This window comes from Mytilus californianus, unplaced genomic scaffold (genome assembly GCF_021869535.1).
Source record: "Mytilus californianus isolate M0D057914Y unplaced genomic scaffold, xbMytCali1.0.p SCAF_7, whole genome shotgun sequence".
Lineage (NCBI taxonomy): Eukaryota > Metazoa > Mollusca > Bivalvia > Mytilida > Mytilidae > Mytilus > Mytilus californianus.
Window position 1 is genome coordinate 85,198,609 of NW_026262723.1, and position 17,645 is coordinate 85,216,253.

The following is a 17,645-nucleotide window of genomic DNA, read 5'->3' on the forward strand; positions in this document are numbered from 1 at the left end:
GATTTCAACAAAAATTGAATATATGGGGTTCTTTGATATGCTGAATCTAAACATGTATTTAGATTTTAGATTTTTGGCCCAGTTTTCAAGTTGGTCCTAATTGGGGTCCAAAATTAAACTTTGTTTGATTTCAACAAAAATTGAATATATGGGGTTCTTTGATATGCTGAATCTTACCATGTATTTAGATTTTTTATTTTGTGGGCCTGCTATCAAATTGGTTCATATTGAGGTCAAAAGGGTCCAAAGTTAAACTTTGTTTGATTTCATCAAAAATTGAATTATTGGGGTTCTTTGATATGCCAAATCTAACCGTGTTTTTAGATTTTTAATTTTGGGTCCCGTTTTTATACGACCGCAAAAATTGAAAATTTTTTGGTCGTATATTGGTATGACGTTGGCGTCGTCGTCGTCGTCGTCGTTGTCGTCGTCGTCGTCGTCTGGCGTCGTCCAGCGTCGTCCGAAGACACATTAGTTTTCGCACTCTAACTTTAGTTTAAGTTAATGGATCTCCATGAAATTTTACCATAAGGTTCAATACCATGAAAGGAAGGTTGGGATTGATTTTGGGGGTTATGGTACCAACAGTTAAGGAATTAGGGGCCAAAAAGGGGCCAAAAATAAGCATTTTTGTAATACCAGACAATAACTTGTGTGTAAGTGTATGGATCTCTCTGACATTGTACCACAAGGTTCCATATCACATAGGGAAGGCTGTAATTGATTTTGGGGGTAATTGCCTCAAAATTTTAAGATAAGGGGCCAAAAAAGGGGCAAAAAACAAGCATTTTTCTAGTTTCATGACAATAACTTGTGTGTAAGTGTTTGGATATTTCTTAAATTGTACTACAAGGTTCCATATCACAAAGGGAAAGCTGGAATTGAGTTTTGGGGTAATTGCCCGAAACGTTTAGGAATTGGGGGCCAAAAAGGGGCCAAAAATAAGCATTTTTCTAGTTTCCAGACAATAACTTGTGTTCAATTGTATGGATCTCTCTGAAATTGTACTGCAAGATACCATACCACAAAGGGAAGGCTGGGATTGAGTTTGGGGGTGATGAATCATAAGGGGGTTCAAAAAATTTGGGGGGGGGGGTTCTTTTTTTTCTTCTTTTTTTCCTTTTTTTTTTCTTTTAAAATTTTCCATTTTAAGTTGGTTATTTCTGATTTATATTTAAAAGCAAATAATAATGATATGGTAGGAAATACACACCAAACAGGATGTGTAAATTATTATACAATAAGTATTGTGCAATAGCAAGAAATTTTCAATTGCACAGTATTGCACAATAGCAAGAAATCTTCAATTGCACAGTATTGCGCAATAGCAAGAAATCTTCAATTGCACAGTATTGCGCAATAGCAAGAAATATCCAATAGCACAATATTGCGCAATAGCAAGAAATTGTCAATTGTACAGTATTGCGCAATAGCAAGAAATATTCAATTGCACAGTATTGTGCAAAAGAATATACTTTGTATAAATTGCTTATTTCTTGATCAATTTCAATGGGGTTTTATTCTTGAATTCTTGGGGTTCTTTAATATGCTGAATCTAACCATGTATTAAGTTTTTGGATTTTGGGCCCTGTTTTTAAATTGGTCCACATTGAGGTCCAAAGGGTCCAAAATTTAACTTTGTTTGATTTCATCAAAAATTGAATTATTGGGGTTCTGTGATATGCCGAATCTAACCGTGTATTTAGATTCTTAATTTTTGGTTCCGTTTTCAAATTGGTCTACATAAAGGTCCAAAGGGTCCAAAATTAAACTTAGTTTGATTTCAACAAAAATTGAATATATGGGGTTCTTTGATATGCTGAATCTAACCATGTATTTAGATTTTTGATTATGGGCCCAGTTTTCAAGTTGGTCCAAATCGGGGTCCAAAATTAAACTTTATTTGATTTCAACAAAAATTGAATATATGGGGTTCTTTGATATGCTGAATCTAACCATGTATTTAGATTTTTGATTATGGGCCCAGTTTTCAAGTTGGTCCAAATCGGGGTCCAAAATTTAACTTTGTTTGATTTCAACAAAAATTGAATATATGGGGTTCTTTCATATGCTGAATATAACCGTGTATTAAGTTTTTGGATTTTGGGCCCCGTTTTTAAATTGGTCCACATTGAGGTCCAAAGGGTCCAAAATTTAACTTTGTTTGATTTCATCAAAAATTGAATTATTGGGGTTCTTTGATATGCCGAATCTAACCGTGTATTTAGACTCTTAATTTTTGGTTCCATTTTCAAATTGGTCTACATAAAGGTCCAAAGGGTCCAAAATTAAACTTTATTTGATTTCAACAAAAATTGAATATATGGGGTTCTTTGATATGCTGAATCTAACCATGTATTTAGATTTTTGATTATGGGCCCAGTTTTCAAGTTGGTCCAAATCGGGGTCCAAAATTTAACTTTGTTTGATTTCAACAAAAATTGAATATATGGGGTTCTTTCATATGCTGAATATAACCGTGTATTAAGTTTTTGGATTTTGGGCCCCGTTTTTAAATTGGTCCACATTGAGGTCCAAAGGGTCCAAAATTTAACTTTGTTTGATTTCATCAAAAATTGAATTATTGGGGTTCTTTGATATGCCGAATCTAACCGTGTATTTAGACTCTTAATTTTTGGTTCCATTTTCAAATTGGTCTACATAAAGGTCCAAAGGGTCCAAAATTAAACTTAGTTTGATTTTAACAAAAATTGAATATATGGGGTTCTTTGATATGCTGAATCTAACCATGTATTTAGATTTTTGATTTTTGGGCCCCGTTATCAACTTTGTCCACATTGAGATCAAAAGGGTCCAAAATTAAACTTTGTTTGATTTCATCAAAAATTGAATTCTTGGGGTTCTTTGATATGCTGAATCTAACCATGTATTTAGATTTTGGATATTGGACCATAATAGGTGAATGTCCAATTTAAAATTTTTAAGTTCTTAGACCACATTCATTCTGTGTCAGAAACCTATGCTGTGTCAAATATTTAATCACAATCCAAATTCAGAGCTGTATCAAGCTTGAATGTTGTGTCCATACTTGCCCCAACTGTTCAGGGTTCGACCTCTGCGGTCGTATCAAGCTGCGCCCTGCGGAGCATTTTATTTTAGTTTCCGTTCTCTAACTTAAGTTTGCCTCAATCAAATGTTATGAAACTTATACACAATGCTAATTACCACAAAATACAGATCAAGTTTGAATTTTTGGAAGCGTCACTTTAACCGTTCTAGAGTTATGCCCCTTTATCAATGGAAAAATTACAAAAAATTTTGTTTCCGTTCTCTAACTTAAGTTTGCTTCAACCAAATGTTATGAAACTTATACACAATGCTTATTACCGCAAAATAAAGATCAAGTTTGAATTTTGGTGGGGTCACTTTAACCATTCTCGAGTTATGCCCCTTTATAAATGGAAAAAAATGCAAAATTTTTAGTTTCCGTTCTCTTACTTAAGTTGCCTCAACCAAATGTTATGAAACTTATACACAATGCTTTTTACCACAAAACACAGATCAAGTTGAATTTTGGTGGCGTCACTTTAATCATTATCGAGTTATGCCCCTTTATAAATGGAAAAATTGCAATTTTTTTAGTTTCCGTTCTGTAACTTAAGTTTGCCCCAACCAAACATTATGAAACTTTACACAATACTTATTACCACAAAACTCAGATCAAGTACAAATTTGGGTAGCGTCACTTTTATTGTTCTTGAGTTATGTCCCTTTATAATGTTGTATGCAAGCGGGGGCATCATCTGTGTCCATGGGGACACATTCTCCATTTATTTTTGGTAAGGTTTGACCTATATTTTTCTAAAGATCATTGGAAAGACCGTATAAAAATGCTGTACATAAAATTAATATTTAAACCAAAATTACAGCAAATCTTGATTGAAACAAGATATGAAAGATTTTAGGGATTTATATTTTTTTAGAATTAAATCTGAAGCAATCAATGATATCACATTTAGCCATGTAAGAGACACAAGACCCTTGGACCCTTTCTTTTACTATTTGCTCTTTGTTACACATTTTGAGTAACATAAAGAATTTTATGAGCAAAGGTATTTTGTGATAAGAACAATTTAAGTCACATGTATAGTCGTATCTGAACGGAAATATATTTTCTTTTATAATGTAGTTTTTTCTTTTACAGATATTTTATAAAAGGACATGGTTTTAGAGAAGTACATGTGGATATTGATTACTTTCAGTTGAAGGTATGTTTCTGAAGCTTGTCATGCGAAATTAACCTAAATCGCACCAATTTCGAAAAAAAAGTACAGAAATAGAGCTTTCTAAAAACAATAAATACTGATAAATTTAGAATTGCACTTAAAACTCGCTAGCACAAATGGTCGATAACGTAGACCATGCTTGTTAATGTTTTGCTTAAAACAAAAATATAGCACTGATATAGTTTTAGTCTGTTACAACGTATTTTGGGTCGCTGACTCTCAATGGACAGAATCTGATTAAAAAGAAGAATATTCTTTCTTGGCGGCATGTTGAGTGGAGCTGCTGTTGCTTTATTTACATATGCCACCTCACTCTCTATTACATAACACACTTATCCTACGTTTATTTATATTCATTACTACAATCTTAAAAGAATACATTAAATCGTCTATATTTTTTATCCGCTGCTTCATTCAAAAAGGTACATATTCATAGCAGTTTTTGATCTTCTTTATGAGAAGTCCATCAAAACAATTTACAAATATATTTCATGCGGTTTTTATACGACCGCAAAAATTAAAATTTTTTTGGTCGTATATTGGTATGACGTTGGCGTCGTCGTCGTCGTCGTCGTCGTCGTCGTCTGGCGTCGTCCGGCGTCGTCCGAAGACACATTGGTTTTCGCACTCTAACTTTAGTTTAAGTGAATGGATCTCCGTGAAATTTTACCATAAGGTTCAATACCACAAAAGGAAGGTTGGGATTGATTTTGGGGGTTATGGTACCAACAGTTAAGGAATTAGGGGCCAAAAAGGGGCCAAAAATAAGCATTTTTGTAACTTCCAGACATAACTTGTGTGTTAGTGTATGGATCTCTCTGACATTGTACCACAAGGTTCCATATCACAAAGGGAATGCTGGGATTGGTTTTGGGGGTAATTGCCTCAAAATTTTAGGAATTAGGGGCCAAAAAAAGGGGCAAAAAACAAGCATTTTTCTAGTTTCATGATAATAACTTGTGTGTAAGTGTATGGATCTTTCTGAAATTGAACTACAAGGTTCCATATCACAAAGGGAAAGCTGGAATTGAGTTTGGGGGTAATTGCCCAAAACATTTAGGAATAAGGGGCCAAAAATAGCATTTTTATAGTTTCCAGACAATTACTTGTGTTCAAGTGTATGGATCTCTCTGAAATTGTACTGCAAGGTACCATACCACAAAGGGAAGGCTGGGATTGATTTTGGGGGTAATTCCCTCAAAATTTTAGGAATAAGGGGCCAAAAAGGGAAACAAAACAAGCATTTTTCTAGTTTCAGGACAATAACTTGTGTTCAAGTGTATGGATCTCTCTGAAATTGTACTGCAAGGTACCATACCACAAAGGGAAGGCTGGGATTGAGTTTGGGGGTGATGAATCATAAGGGGTTTCAAAAAATTGGGGGGGGGGGGATTTTTTTTTTTTCCTTTTTTTTCTTTTTTTCCTTTTTTTTCTTTTAAAATTTTCCATTTTAAGTTGGTTATTTCTGATTAATATTTAAAAGCAAATAATAGTGATATGGTAGGAGATATACACCAAACAGGATGTGTAAATTATTATATAATAAGTATTGTGCAATAGCAAGAAATTTTCAATTGCACAGTATTGCACAATAGCAAGAAATCTTTCATTGCACAGTATTGCGCAATAGCAAGAAATCTTCAATTGCACAGTATTGCGCAATAGCAAGAAATATTCAATTGCACAGTATTAATTGCTTATTTCTTGACCAATTTCAATGGGGTTTTATTCTTGAATTCTTGGGGTTCTTTAATATGCTGAATCTAACCGTGTATTAAGTTTTTGGATTTTGGGCCCCGATTTTAAATTGGTCCACATTGAGGTCCAAAGGGTCCAAAATTAAACTTTGTTTGATTTCATCAAAAATTGAATTATTGGGGTTCTTTGATATGCCGAATCTAACTGTGTATTTAGATTCTTAATTTTAGGTTCCATTTTCAAATTGGTCTACATTAAGGTCCAAAGGGTTCAAAATTAAACTTAGTTTGATTTTAACAAAAATTGAATTCTGAGGGTTCTTTGATATGCTGAATCTAAACATGTTTTTAGATTTTTGATTATGGGCCCAGTTTTCAAGTTGGTCCAAATCGGGGTCCAAAATTAAACTTTGTTTGATTCAACAAAAATTGAATATATGAAATTGTTTGATATGCTGAATCTAACCATGTATTTAGATTTTTGATTTTTGGGCCCCGTTATCAACTTTGTCCACATTGAGGTCAAAAGGGTCCTAAATTAAACTTTGTTTGATTTCATAAAAAATTGAATTCTTGGGGTTCTTTGATATGCTGAATCTAACCATGTATTTAGATTTTGGATATTGGACCATAATAGGTGAATGTCCAATTTAATAAAAAAATTTAAGTTCTTAGACCACATTCATTCTGTGTCAGTAACCTATGCTGTGTCAAATATTTAATCACAATCCAAATTCAGAGCTGTATCAAGCTTGAATGTTGTGTCCATACTTGCCCCAACTGTTCAGGGTTCGACCTCTGCGGTCGTATCAAGCTGTGCCCTGCGGAGCATTTTATTATTCATAATTTATAAATCGTAAACGAGAAATAACCACCGAATTTTGCATTTTCGCCTCGCCGTTTTGTCTGTGAAAATAAAAGACGAAAACGCGAAAATGTTGGCCTCCGACCACATTTCATCACTAAAAATGACGCAGCAACCCCGATTTTTTTTTAAATTAACAATTATAAAAAAGTCAGCTGTCCATAATAATTATGACTACAAAGATATAGGTACTTATAAGACCAATTTTCTAAATATACCTTTAATGCCCGCCTCCGGGTGCGGGATTTTCTCGCTGTGTTGAAGACCCATTGGTGGCCGTGAGCTGTTTCTGCTCTTTGGTCGAGTTGTTGTCTCTTTGACGCATTCCCCGTTTCCATTCTAAATTTTATCTTTGTTCAAGCAGTAAATTGTGATGCGGGATTTGACACATTATTTTCACGATAATTCGGAATTAGATCCCCTCCTACCTCCTGGTGTGATATCAAGACAAAAGTCTGAAATTTTCTGAAACAAACAATAAAATATGAATTTATTTAAATATTTCATGATGCAATCGAGCGTTTTCAAAGTGTGTCATAGTCTGTTCACTAAATCATAATAATGTTAATAGTCAAACCGAAAAGATGTTTTATTGTTCACAAATATGCTTCCAATAGGTATGCATGCTTTTCAGAATTACGTTTATTTTGCGCTTTCTTACCTTTTTACATGGACTGACAACTATTACAGCTAAAACATGTACACATTTCTTTCGGGTTAGAAAGGAAAATGCTTCTTTTATTTACTTCTTCCTTGTTTATCAGACCTTTATATTGTTTATAAATTATATTTCCTTCGTGCTCTATAGTAATGCTGATGATTAAAAGTAGTGAGTGATAACCTTATGGTGTTAAGTTCAATGACAAGTGCGTAAATAGTCCAAGATTGCTCTGATGTCCGATAACATGCCTTGGGGACTAGTTGGAGTCCCAAAAAGAAGCTATTGGACGGATTTGTCCCCAAAACATGTCCTCCAACTTCAGAACAATCTCGTGTGTACTACATATGTACTTTGTGTAAGTTACTTGTATCATAGTATGTAATCATGGGACAATTTTGTTAATTTTTAACCACTTAATTCAAATTCTTTTTTTTATTTGTATCTTTTTAAACTGTATTAGTTTGTTGTCTCAAGCAACTTGCATACATAACATCTATCAATAAAAACATTTATTGAGTATATGTATTAAAATATCCCCTTCATTGGAATTGCAGGCAAACATGAGATTTTTAACCAGGTTTTCCGAAAGAAAAATGCGGTTATTTGATGAAGGCCGACGGCGGGCGGTTTTCGTGCAATAACTTTGAACTGATAAGCCAATGGTTTTTAAATTTTAATATGTTACTGATGTCTAAGTTGAGGTCAAGTTCGGTATTGACGATTTACACTTTTACCGTTCAGGAGTTATGTTCCTTGATAGGTTTTTAAATTGCACTTGATGTCGTTTCCGTGCAATAACTTATGAATCGTTCAACCAATGCTTTTCACATTTTTGTCGAGCCTTCGACTTTAGTCGAAAAAGCGAGACATAGCGATCCTACATTCCGTCGGCGTCGTCGTCGTCGTCGTTGTCGTCGGCGGCGTCCACAAATATTCACTCTGTGGTTAAAGTTTTTGAAATTTTCATAACTTTCTTAAACTATCCTGGATTTCTACCAAACTTGGACAGAAGCTTGTTTATGATCATAAGATAGTATCCAGAAGTAAATTTTGTATAAATAAAATTCCATTTTTTTCCGTATTTTACTTATAAATGGACTTAGTTTTTCTGCCGGTAAATATTACATTCACTCTGTGGTTAAAGTTTTTAAAATTTTAATAACTTTCTTAAACTATCCTGGGTTTGTACCAAACTTGGACAGAAGCTTGTTTATGATCATAAGATAGTATCTAGAAGTAAATTTGGTAAAAAAAATAAATCCATTTTTTCCTTACTTTACTTTTAAATGGACTTAGATTTTCTGCCAGGAAACAACACATTCACTCTGTGGTTAAAGTTTTTAAAATTTTAATAACTTTCTTATACTATTTTGGATTTGTACCAAACTTGGACAGACGCTTGTTTATGATCAAAAGCTAGTATCTAGAAGGAAATTTTGTAAAAAAATAAATCCATTTTTTCCGTATTTTACTTTTAAATGGACTTAGATTTTCTGCCAGGAAACAACATATTCACTCTGTGGTTAAAGTTTTTAAAATTTTAATAACTTTCTTATACTATTTTGGATTTGTACCAAACTTGGACAGAAGCTTGTTTATGATCAAATGCTAGTATCTAGAAGGAAATTTTGTTTTCTTCCAGTTAACATTACATTCAGTCTGCAGTTTAAGTTTTTAAACATTTATTAGATTCATAAACTATCCTGGAATTTTACCAAACTTGGACAGAAGCTTCTTACAATCAAAAGATAGTATCAAGAGGAATATTTTTATTGATTTACTTCCTCATTTTTGTTGAGCCTGCGATTAACAGAAAAAGTAGGCGAGACACTGGGTTCCGCGGAACCCTTACGAATTTTATTCTGTTGTTAGTGATTACAAAACGGAGGGCAATTTCAATATTGCCGATTTTCATTTTTACTGTTCAGGAGTTAAAGTCCTTGATAGGTTGGAAAATCGGCACAGAACGTGGCAGGTCAAACAAGCCTGGCAATTTGACAGACTATTTCTTGTTTAGATTATGCACGACAATAACTGCGTCTGGTAACTCATTTAGTTTTTAGCAACATATAGATAACCATCAAAGATTCAGTTATAGCATTGGTCGATTATCTGAAGGCCGATTGCAGTATTTAGTCCCTTAAATTTCAGCTCCGAGTCCGAGACAGAATGGGAATGGGAAACTTAGCTTTTACTATGGTTCTCAGAAAAACATGCATACAAATTATACTAAGAAACGTTGATTGTTATTTCAAAGTCATGCTCCTCATTGCATTTGTGGCAACTACAATTTCTTATAGAGTCGTCAGACGAACAGGACACCAGAGGACTATTTATCCGAATAATAATATGCATATTTTTTTTCCTTCATCATTGACACAGAATGGAAAGATTTATGGATTTGTTAGCTAAGGAAATTTCTAGCGTCAATGGAAAATGGTTTTAAATATGTCTATAGTGTAAATCAAACATCAAACATTTGATTATCATCTCTATACTGCTTATTTAACGGTAACTACACTCAGCTTTCCACATTTATCATACATACGCGCACTGTAACACATTTATCATACGTACGCACAGTGTAACACACTTATCATACATACGCACACTGTAACACATTTATCATACATACGCGCACTGTAAGGAATAGTTCTAGGCTTAAAGGATATTCATAATAAGCGTATTATTATATATTATTATCATGTACTGTCGCAGTGAACGAAACAGGACTGTTAATGTCACGATTTGTACTTCTGATGCAAGTTATGTTTTTTCGAGGGATGCGCCCTTGAAGGGAAACATGGCATGTTTAGGGCGAACAAATTGTCATGTTTTGTTCATTGGAAGACCGTCTTGGAACGCTTTTATCATATCGAAAAGCCCAAAGTATCAGTCCTTAAGTTATTGAATAGAAGGACTTGTCGATGTTAAGCTAGTGAGCATATCCTTTTCATTAAAAGACAGTGACTAAACGCTCCTATTTTAAAATGTAAATATCAATAGAAAATTTTCCAACTGGTTATAAAGTATATGAAGTCAGGAGTACGCATTGGAAATTCTGATCCCTAACAAATTTTCTTAAAATAATTTATCTCCAGAATCTCTTCGGACGCTCCAAATTTATAAAGTGTTTATTTTTATTTACCTCGCCATCCATGCAAGCAGAGTATTCATGAACAATACGAATACTGCATTTTTGTGTGCATTTGAATTAAGATGGAAGGATTTATGTGGAATAAACAGATTATCTATCAAATTATTAAACTACATGAACTCTCAAATATTGAAACTTTAATGAGAAACATAAGCTTTTATTTCACAAGAATGGTTTGCGGCAGTAAGGAGAAGCAAGTATAGACTGCATCAATGGTGTAAAAAAAGGATGATTTGAACGTATTTGACCTAGGAGATTTGTGATCTACATTTCAAATGATTTCATACTTAACCGATTGCGAAACGGATGTGATTTCATACATATTTGTATTGTAACCGTCAGTCTTGTGTAACAGTTATGTTTTAAGAGGTTGTTTGGTTTACATTTGGATGACCGGAACAGGAGATTTAGTTAAGACTTTGTCCACGCAGAGATGATTTTCTGCTGCTAGTACCGACCAACACCTTTGTCACATTTCTGATAACCACAATGCAATTAGAGAAGTCGTGACATGTCAGCTTTGCGTATTTAGAACAGCTTGTACATTAAATGATTTCAAGAAATAGGAACCAAATAAGTATATACCATTAAAAAAAAGTATATGAAATCGTTATTAAGAGACTGGTTTTTATGAGCCGAAATTGCTTTGAAACTGCTAAATGGAAGGAAAGTAATGTGGTATGTCATTTGTTTGTTACTGCCTTTATTTGTATTTGGAGTTGAAACTTTTTTTATACGACCGCAAAAATTTTTTTGGGATCGTATAATGGTATGATGTCGTCGTCGTCTACGTCGTCGTCCGAAGACGCATTGGTTTCCGGACAATAACTTTAGTTTAAGTTAATGGATCTCTATGAAATTTTTCAAGAAGGTTCAATACCACAAAAGGAAAGTTGGGATTGATTTTGGAGATGAGTGGCCCAAAACAAACATTTTTCTAGTTTCAGGAAAATAACTTGTATAAGTATTTCGATTGCTCTGAAATTGTACAACAATGTTTAATACCACAAGTAGAAGGTTGGGATTCATATTAGGGGTTATGGGGCAAACAGTTTAGGAATTAAGGGCCTAAAAGGGTCAAAAACAACAATTTTTGTAGTTTCCGGACAATAACTTGTGTGTAAGTGTATGGATCTCTCTGATATTGTACCATAAGGTTCCATATCACAAAAGGAAGGCTAGGATTGAGTTTGGGGGTAATTGCCTCAAACATGTAGGAATTAGGGGCCAAAAACATGCATTATTCTAGTTTCCAAACAATAACTTGTGTTAGATGTGTATGGATCTCTCTGAAATTGTACTACAAGGTTCCATACTACAAAGGAAAGAATATGATCGAGTCTTGGGGTAATTTCTCCAAGGGGGGATTCCAAAAGTCGCGGGGGGGGGGGGGTTCCAATTTTTTTAAGGAATTCATATTTTTTTCAAAAATTTTCACAAATTTCAAAGTTTGTAAAAGTTTCAAGAAGTAATCTTCAATTGCACAGTATTGCGCAATAGATTTGTAAGATCTTTTACCACATTTATTTTGTGTCAGAAACCTATATTATGTCAAAAATTTGATCACAATCAAAATTCAGACAGTATCAAGCTTGAATATTATATCCAAATTTGCCCCAACTGTTCAGTGTTCGACCTCTGCGGTCGTATCAGACTGCGCTCAGCGAAGCATTTTATTTTTCCTTTTTGTAACTTACGATTTTCTAGACCCGTAATACTGCTTGACGAAAGCATAATTAACATTCAAATCAGTCAAAATATGAATAAACCCAACATATATGACAACAGCATATCACAACGTACCTTAATAAAACAAGATTGGACATCAAATCAACCAAAAAATTAAAGTAAACAACACACCACAATTTTTTTTAAAGAAATGAAATTGGTTGAAACAAAATTAAGTGAACTATTTTCGTGAAATTCAATTACTTTATTCCGTTTTTGCATGGAATAAAACTTGGGTTTTGATCATTGTTGTGAAGGCCGTACGTTGACCTATAGTTGTGAACTTCTGCGTCATTTGGTCTCTGGCAGAGATTTTGGGAATCGTACCACATCTTATTTTTGTCCCCCGTCCGCCCGTCTGGTCTTGTTAGCGCTCTCACATGTACAATTGTTGCCAGATTTTATGAAACTTATATTGTAGGTTTATATCAGCAATGTCTCGGACGAGTTCGCAAATCAGTGCCGATCAGTTATTTTTAAACGAGTTATGCCCCTTGGAAACATTAATTATATGAAAAATTGCATCGTTAGCGCTCTCATTTGTACAGTTCTTGCCAGATTTTTATAAAACTTATAGTGTATATCAGAAATGTCTCGGACGAGTTAGAAAATCAGTGCCGATCAATTATTTTAAAAAGAGTTATGCCCCTTGGAAATATTAATTATATGGAAAATGCATCATTAGCGCTCTCATGTGTACAATTCTTGCCAGGATTTAATGAAACTTATATTGTAGGTTTATATCAGAGATGTCTTAGACGAGTTCGAAAATCTGTGCCAATCAATTATTTAAAAAAAAGTTATGCCCCTTTGAACTATTAATTATATGGAAAATTGCCTTATGAGTGCTCTCATGTGTACGATTCTTGCCAGATTTTTATGAAATTTATATTTTAGGTTTATATCATTAACGTCTTGAACGAGTTCGAAAATCTGTGCCGATCAATTATTTTAAAAAGAGTTATGCCCCTTGGAAATATTAATTATATGGAAAATTGCATCATTAGCGCTTTCATGTGTACAATATATATAATTTATGAATAATTTTAAAGAACAAAAAAAAATTGTATTTTTTATCTATTATCCTTGTACCTTGGATAGATAAAATATGTGCAACGCGGGGGACATTGGAACTCTGTTCTTTTATTATAATTACCCATAATTATGAAAAGGTGAAATTATGAAGCTTTTAGCTAAAATTGAGAATGGAAATGGGGAATATGTCAGAGAGACAACAACCCGACCAAAGAGCAGACAACAGCCGAAGGCCACCAATGGGTCTTCAATGCAGCGAGAAAATCCCGCACCCGGAGGTGGTCCTCAGCTGGCCCCTAACTAAAATTGTGTGCTAGTTCAGTGAAAATGGACGTCACACTAAATCCAAAACATATAAATGAACTAAAATTAAAAAACATACTAGACTAACAAAGGCCAGAGGCTCCTGACTTGGGACAGGCGCAACAATGCGGCGGGGTTAAACATGATTTGTGAGATCTCAACCCTCCCTCTATACCTCTAGCCAATGTAGAATAAATAAACACATAGCAATACGCACAGTAAAACTCAGTTTAAAAGAAGTCCGAGTCCGATGTCAGAATAGGTAACAAAAGAAACTAAGCAAAATGACAATGATACATAAATGAACAAAGAACTACTAGCAGTTACTGACATGCCAGCGCCAGACCTCAATTAAACTGATTGAAAGATTATGTCTTCATCATATGAAAATCAAGTACAATCCCTCCCGTTAGGGGTTTAGTATCATACCATCATAAAATATACGACAAGAACATAACCCGTATCATGCCAACAACTGGTTTTAGAATAAATGTGTTTATTTCCAATGCAAAGACCCTGTTTGGTCAATAAACTTATATGGATTTCAAAGAGATGGAATATATACCTAAAATAGAAATATACCTTCACTGAACTGGAAATTAAACAAGGACAAAAAGAATGCAATGAACTGAACATTCTTTAGAACGTATCCACTTTCATTTAATTAAAAGTAATTTATTGATACTACATTGTATGTACTCAGATTTTCAATTTATAATTTACAATAGTATGTGTACGTGTCAAGAAAACAATCCATTTTATGAAAAATTACACTAGTTGCAGAAAGTGTTGCATTGCTTGTTGATAATTTTTTTTAAATAGATTAACTGTATGCCGCCATCTTGGATTGTTAAATAGCAGTTCACAATCGGTTTAGTTCTTTGCTTAAATCTGCAAATTTTGAGACAGATTGGCTGTTATGTGTAAGACTGTTTATGGTAATAAAGAAACATATGTGATTTGTTGCATTATTTTGACTGATTTAACAAATACAAAATATTTGTGTATGTTTGAATCAAATTGTCAACTTGGCCATTTAAGGGGAGATAACTCAAATAGTAAAATTTTTATAATAAGAGAAATTTTCAATTTTTACTTGTAGCAAGAAAACAAGGTTGGTAACACCATTAAGTGTAACCCTTGTCCGTCCGTCCCGAAAAAATGGTTTTCGTTCTCTCGTTCTCGAACTTTAGTTTGCCTCAACCAAATGTTATAAAACTTATACACAATGCTTATTACCATAAAACACAGATCAAGTTCGAAATTGGGTGGGGTCACTTCTACCGTTCATGAGTTATGCACCTTTATAAGCATTAACATTGCTGAATTTTTCGTTTCCGTTCTCTTAACTTTAGTTTGCCTCAACCAAATGTTATAAAACTGATACACAATGCTTATTACCACAAAACACAGATCAAGTTCGAAATTGCGTGGCGTCTATTTTACCGTTCATGAGTTATGCCCCTTTATAAACATAAAAAATGCCGAATTTTTCGTTTCCGTTTCACTAACATTAGTTTGCCTCAACCAAATGTTATAAAACTTATACACAATGCTTATTACTACAAAACACAGATGAAGTTCGAAATTTGTGGCGTCACTTTTACCGTTCATGAGTTATGCCCCTTTATAAACATACAAATTGCTGAAGTTTTCGTTTCCGTTCTGTAACTTTACTTTGACTGAACCAAATGTTATAAAACTTTTACACAATGCTAATTACCACAAAACACAGTTGAAGTTTAAAATTGGATGGCGTCACTTTTACCGTTCGTGAGTTATGCCCCTTTATAAATGGAAAAATTGCTTAACCGTCGTTTCCGTTCTCAACTTTAGTTTGCCTCAACCAAATGTTATAAAACTGATACGCAATGCTTATTACAACAAAACACAGATCAAGTTCGAAATTGCGTGGCGTCCATTTTACCGTTCACGTGTTATGCCCCTTTATAAACATAAAAAATGCCGAATTTTTCGTTTCCGTTTCTCTAACTTTAGTTTGCCTCAACCAAACGTTATGAAACTTGTACACAATGCTTATAATCACAAAACGATCTTAACTACGTGAATCCTGCATCTGTATGTGGAAGTTGACTCATGCATATTTACAAGCGGGGGCATCTGTGACCCATAGACATATTCTCCATTTATTTCTTTTTATTTTCTAAAAGCATATTTTAAAAATGAAAGCATATTATAAAACCTATCTTCTCGTATTTTATGTCAAAATTCTATCGCATATATTTCTTTTTATTCACAAAAAAAGTGTTTCTTATGAACAATCTATGCAAATTTTTGCAATTTTGCACGACTTGTAGCTTGAAAAATAGCACAGTGATCCATATTTTTTTTTTTGTTGAAAAAAAAAGCATGGACAAATCTTCATTTTGACAAAGTATAGATAAGATTAGATAAGATAAGATAAGATATTTATTACAATGATTTAGATAATTGACACAATAATCAAATGTTGATAATCATATATAAACATGAATATAATCATCTCAATTCTAAGATGTTAAACCACGGCCAGACCAGAGCCATACACATAATAGTAAAAAAGCATAACAATTATATTTAATATTAACAGGCAAATATTCTCAATGGGTTACATAAAAACATATCTGTACTATATTGATAGTTTTCTGAGTTCAAAACATTTATTAATATAAATTGCTATAATTTTCACTATCTCTATGTTTTCTTGAATAAAAAGCCAATTAAACTTGGCACTTGTGTTTAACATTTAGAAATTTTACAACTTTTAATCATAAAACTCTTTTCTCAAGAGATTATAATAAAGGGGACATGTTCTTCGTCTTCAACTTTATCCAACGTGCATTTTTTTACATAATCTCTGTTCGTCTCTATTTTTAGGGGGTGTGCACTTATTCTGATCTTGCACAGCGCTTGTCTATAAATTCTTTTAGTTCCAGATATTTTTCTGTACCAAAAAAATTTTTAATTGAAAAATAAGTCAAGAGTTAGTTTTACCTGATTCAACAGTATTTTCTCTAAATTCTCTCTAATGATTCAGAAAACTTTTACATAATTTATTCTTAGCTATAGCACATAATCGGCCAACACCTACATTTAAGTTTGATAAGTCTAGTTCTTTCATTAAATCAAAGTACTGAAGAACTGAACATCGGATGACCGCAAGTTCTGGTGGATGGTCTCAGAAAAAAAATCATATCTCTATACCTGAAAGTAAGGTTAAGGTACATGGATATATTTTTTTCTGAGACAAGTTCCTGTGTGGATGATGAATAAATAACAGGGAATTTAACCTCACCGTAATAATTATTATATTTTAGTGATATAATCATTTGTTATCAGTATAATCTGGTTTGTTGTTAACAGTTATATATTATATTAATATTTGTAAATCAGTTATATATATAGCAGATTATCTCTCGAGATATTCTTCCGCATGCGTTAACACAAATTTTCGGTATTGATGATTTGTTACTGATATATATATTTCTCACGACAAAATATTTTCATATCATTTATCTATGTTCTTAAAAATATTTTCATGAGTATTCATTGAAGAAATGAATTTATAACAAGCGATAAGGAATGTTAATTTGCCACTCGATAATATCCGCGTATTTATACGAAATACGTTCGGTTATCAGTCCAAAGCGCAAGGAAATTTCTGCGGCAACATAACACCGGTATGACCGCTCAAGGTCACATCCGATGTAAAAATCAATACTAAAAAATCATGTAGTAATATTTTTTACATGTAGCTTTTTATTACAAATATATGCATCATATAATAAACCCTCCTTTGAGTTCTCTAACATATAAGCATATTTGAGCATTGTCAATAAAACTAGCAATTTAAGAAGTATAAGAAATTTCTTTATGAGGAAATATATACAAATGGTGCACCTTAAATAGTATTATGGACAAAGAGAGATAATCCAATTTCAATATAATTTCT

The 17,645-nt window shown here is 33.3% G+C and overlaps 1 protein-coding gene across 4 annotated transcripts in view; it reads left to right on the plus strand.

Moving 5' to 3' along the window:
• LOC127707698 (activating transcription factor 7-interacting protein 1-like) overlaps nt 1-17,645 on the plus strand; it is a 62,488-nt gene that overhangs the window by 19,403 nt on the left and 25,440 nt on the right. For all 4 annotated transcript variants that reach the window (XM_052212372.1, XM_052212371.1, XM_052212374.1 and 1 more), the window contains one exon: nt 4,166-4,229. The gene's annotated coding sequence lies outside the window, so the exon portion shown is untranslated. The remainder of the gene's footprint in view (nt 1-4,165; nt 4,230-17,645) is intronic.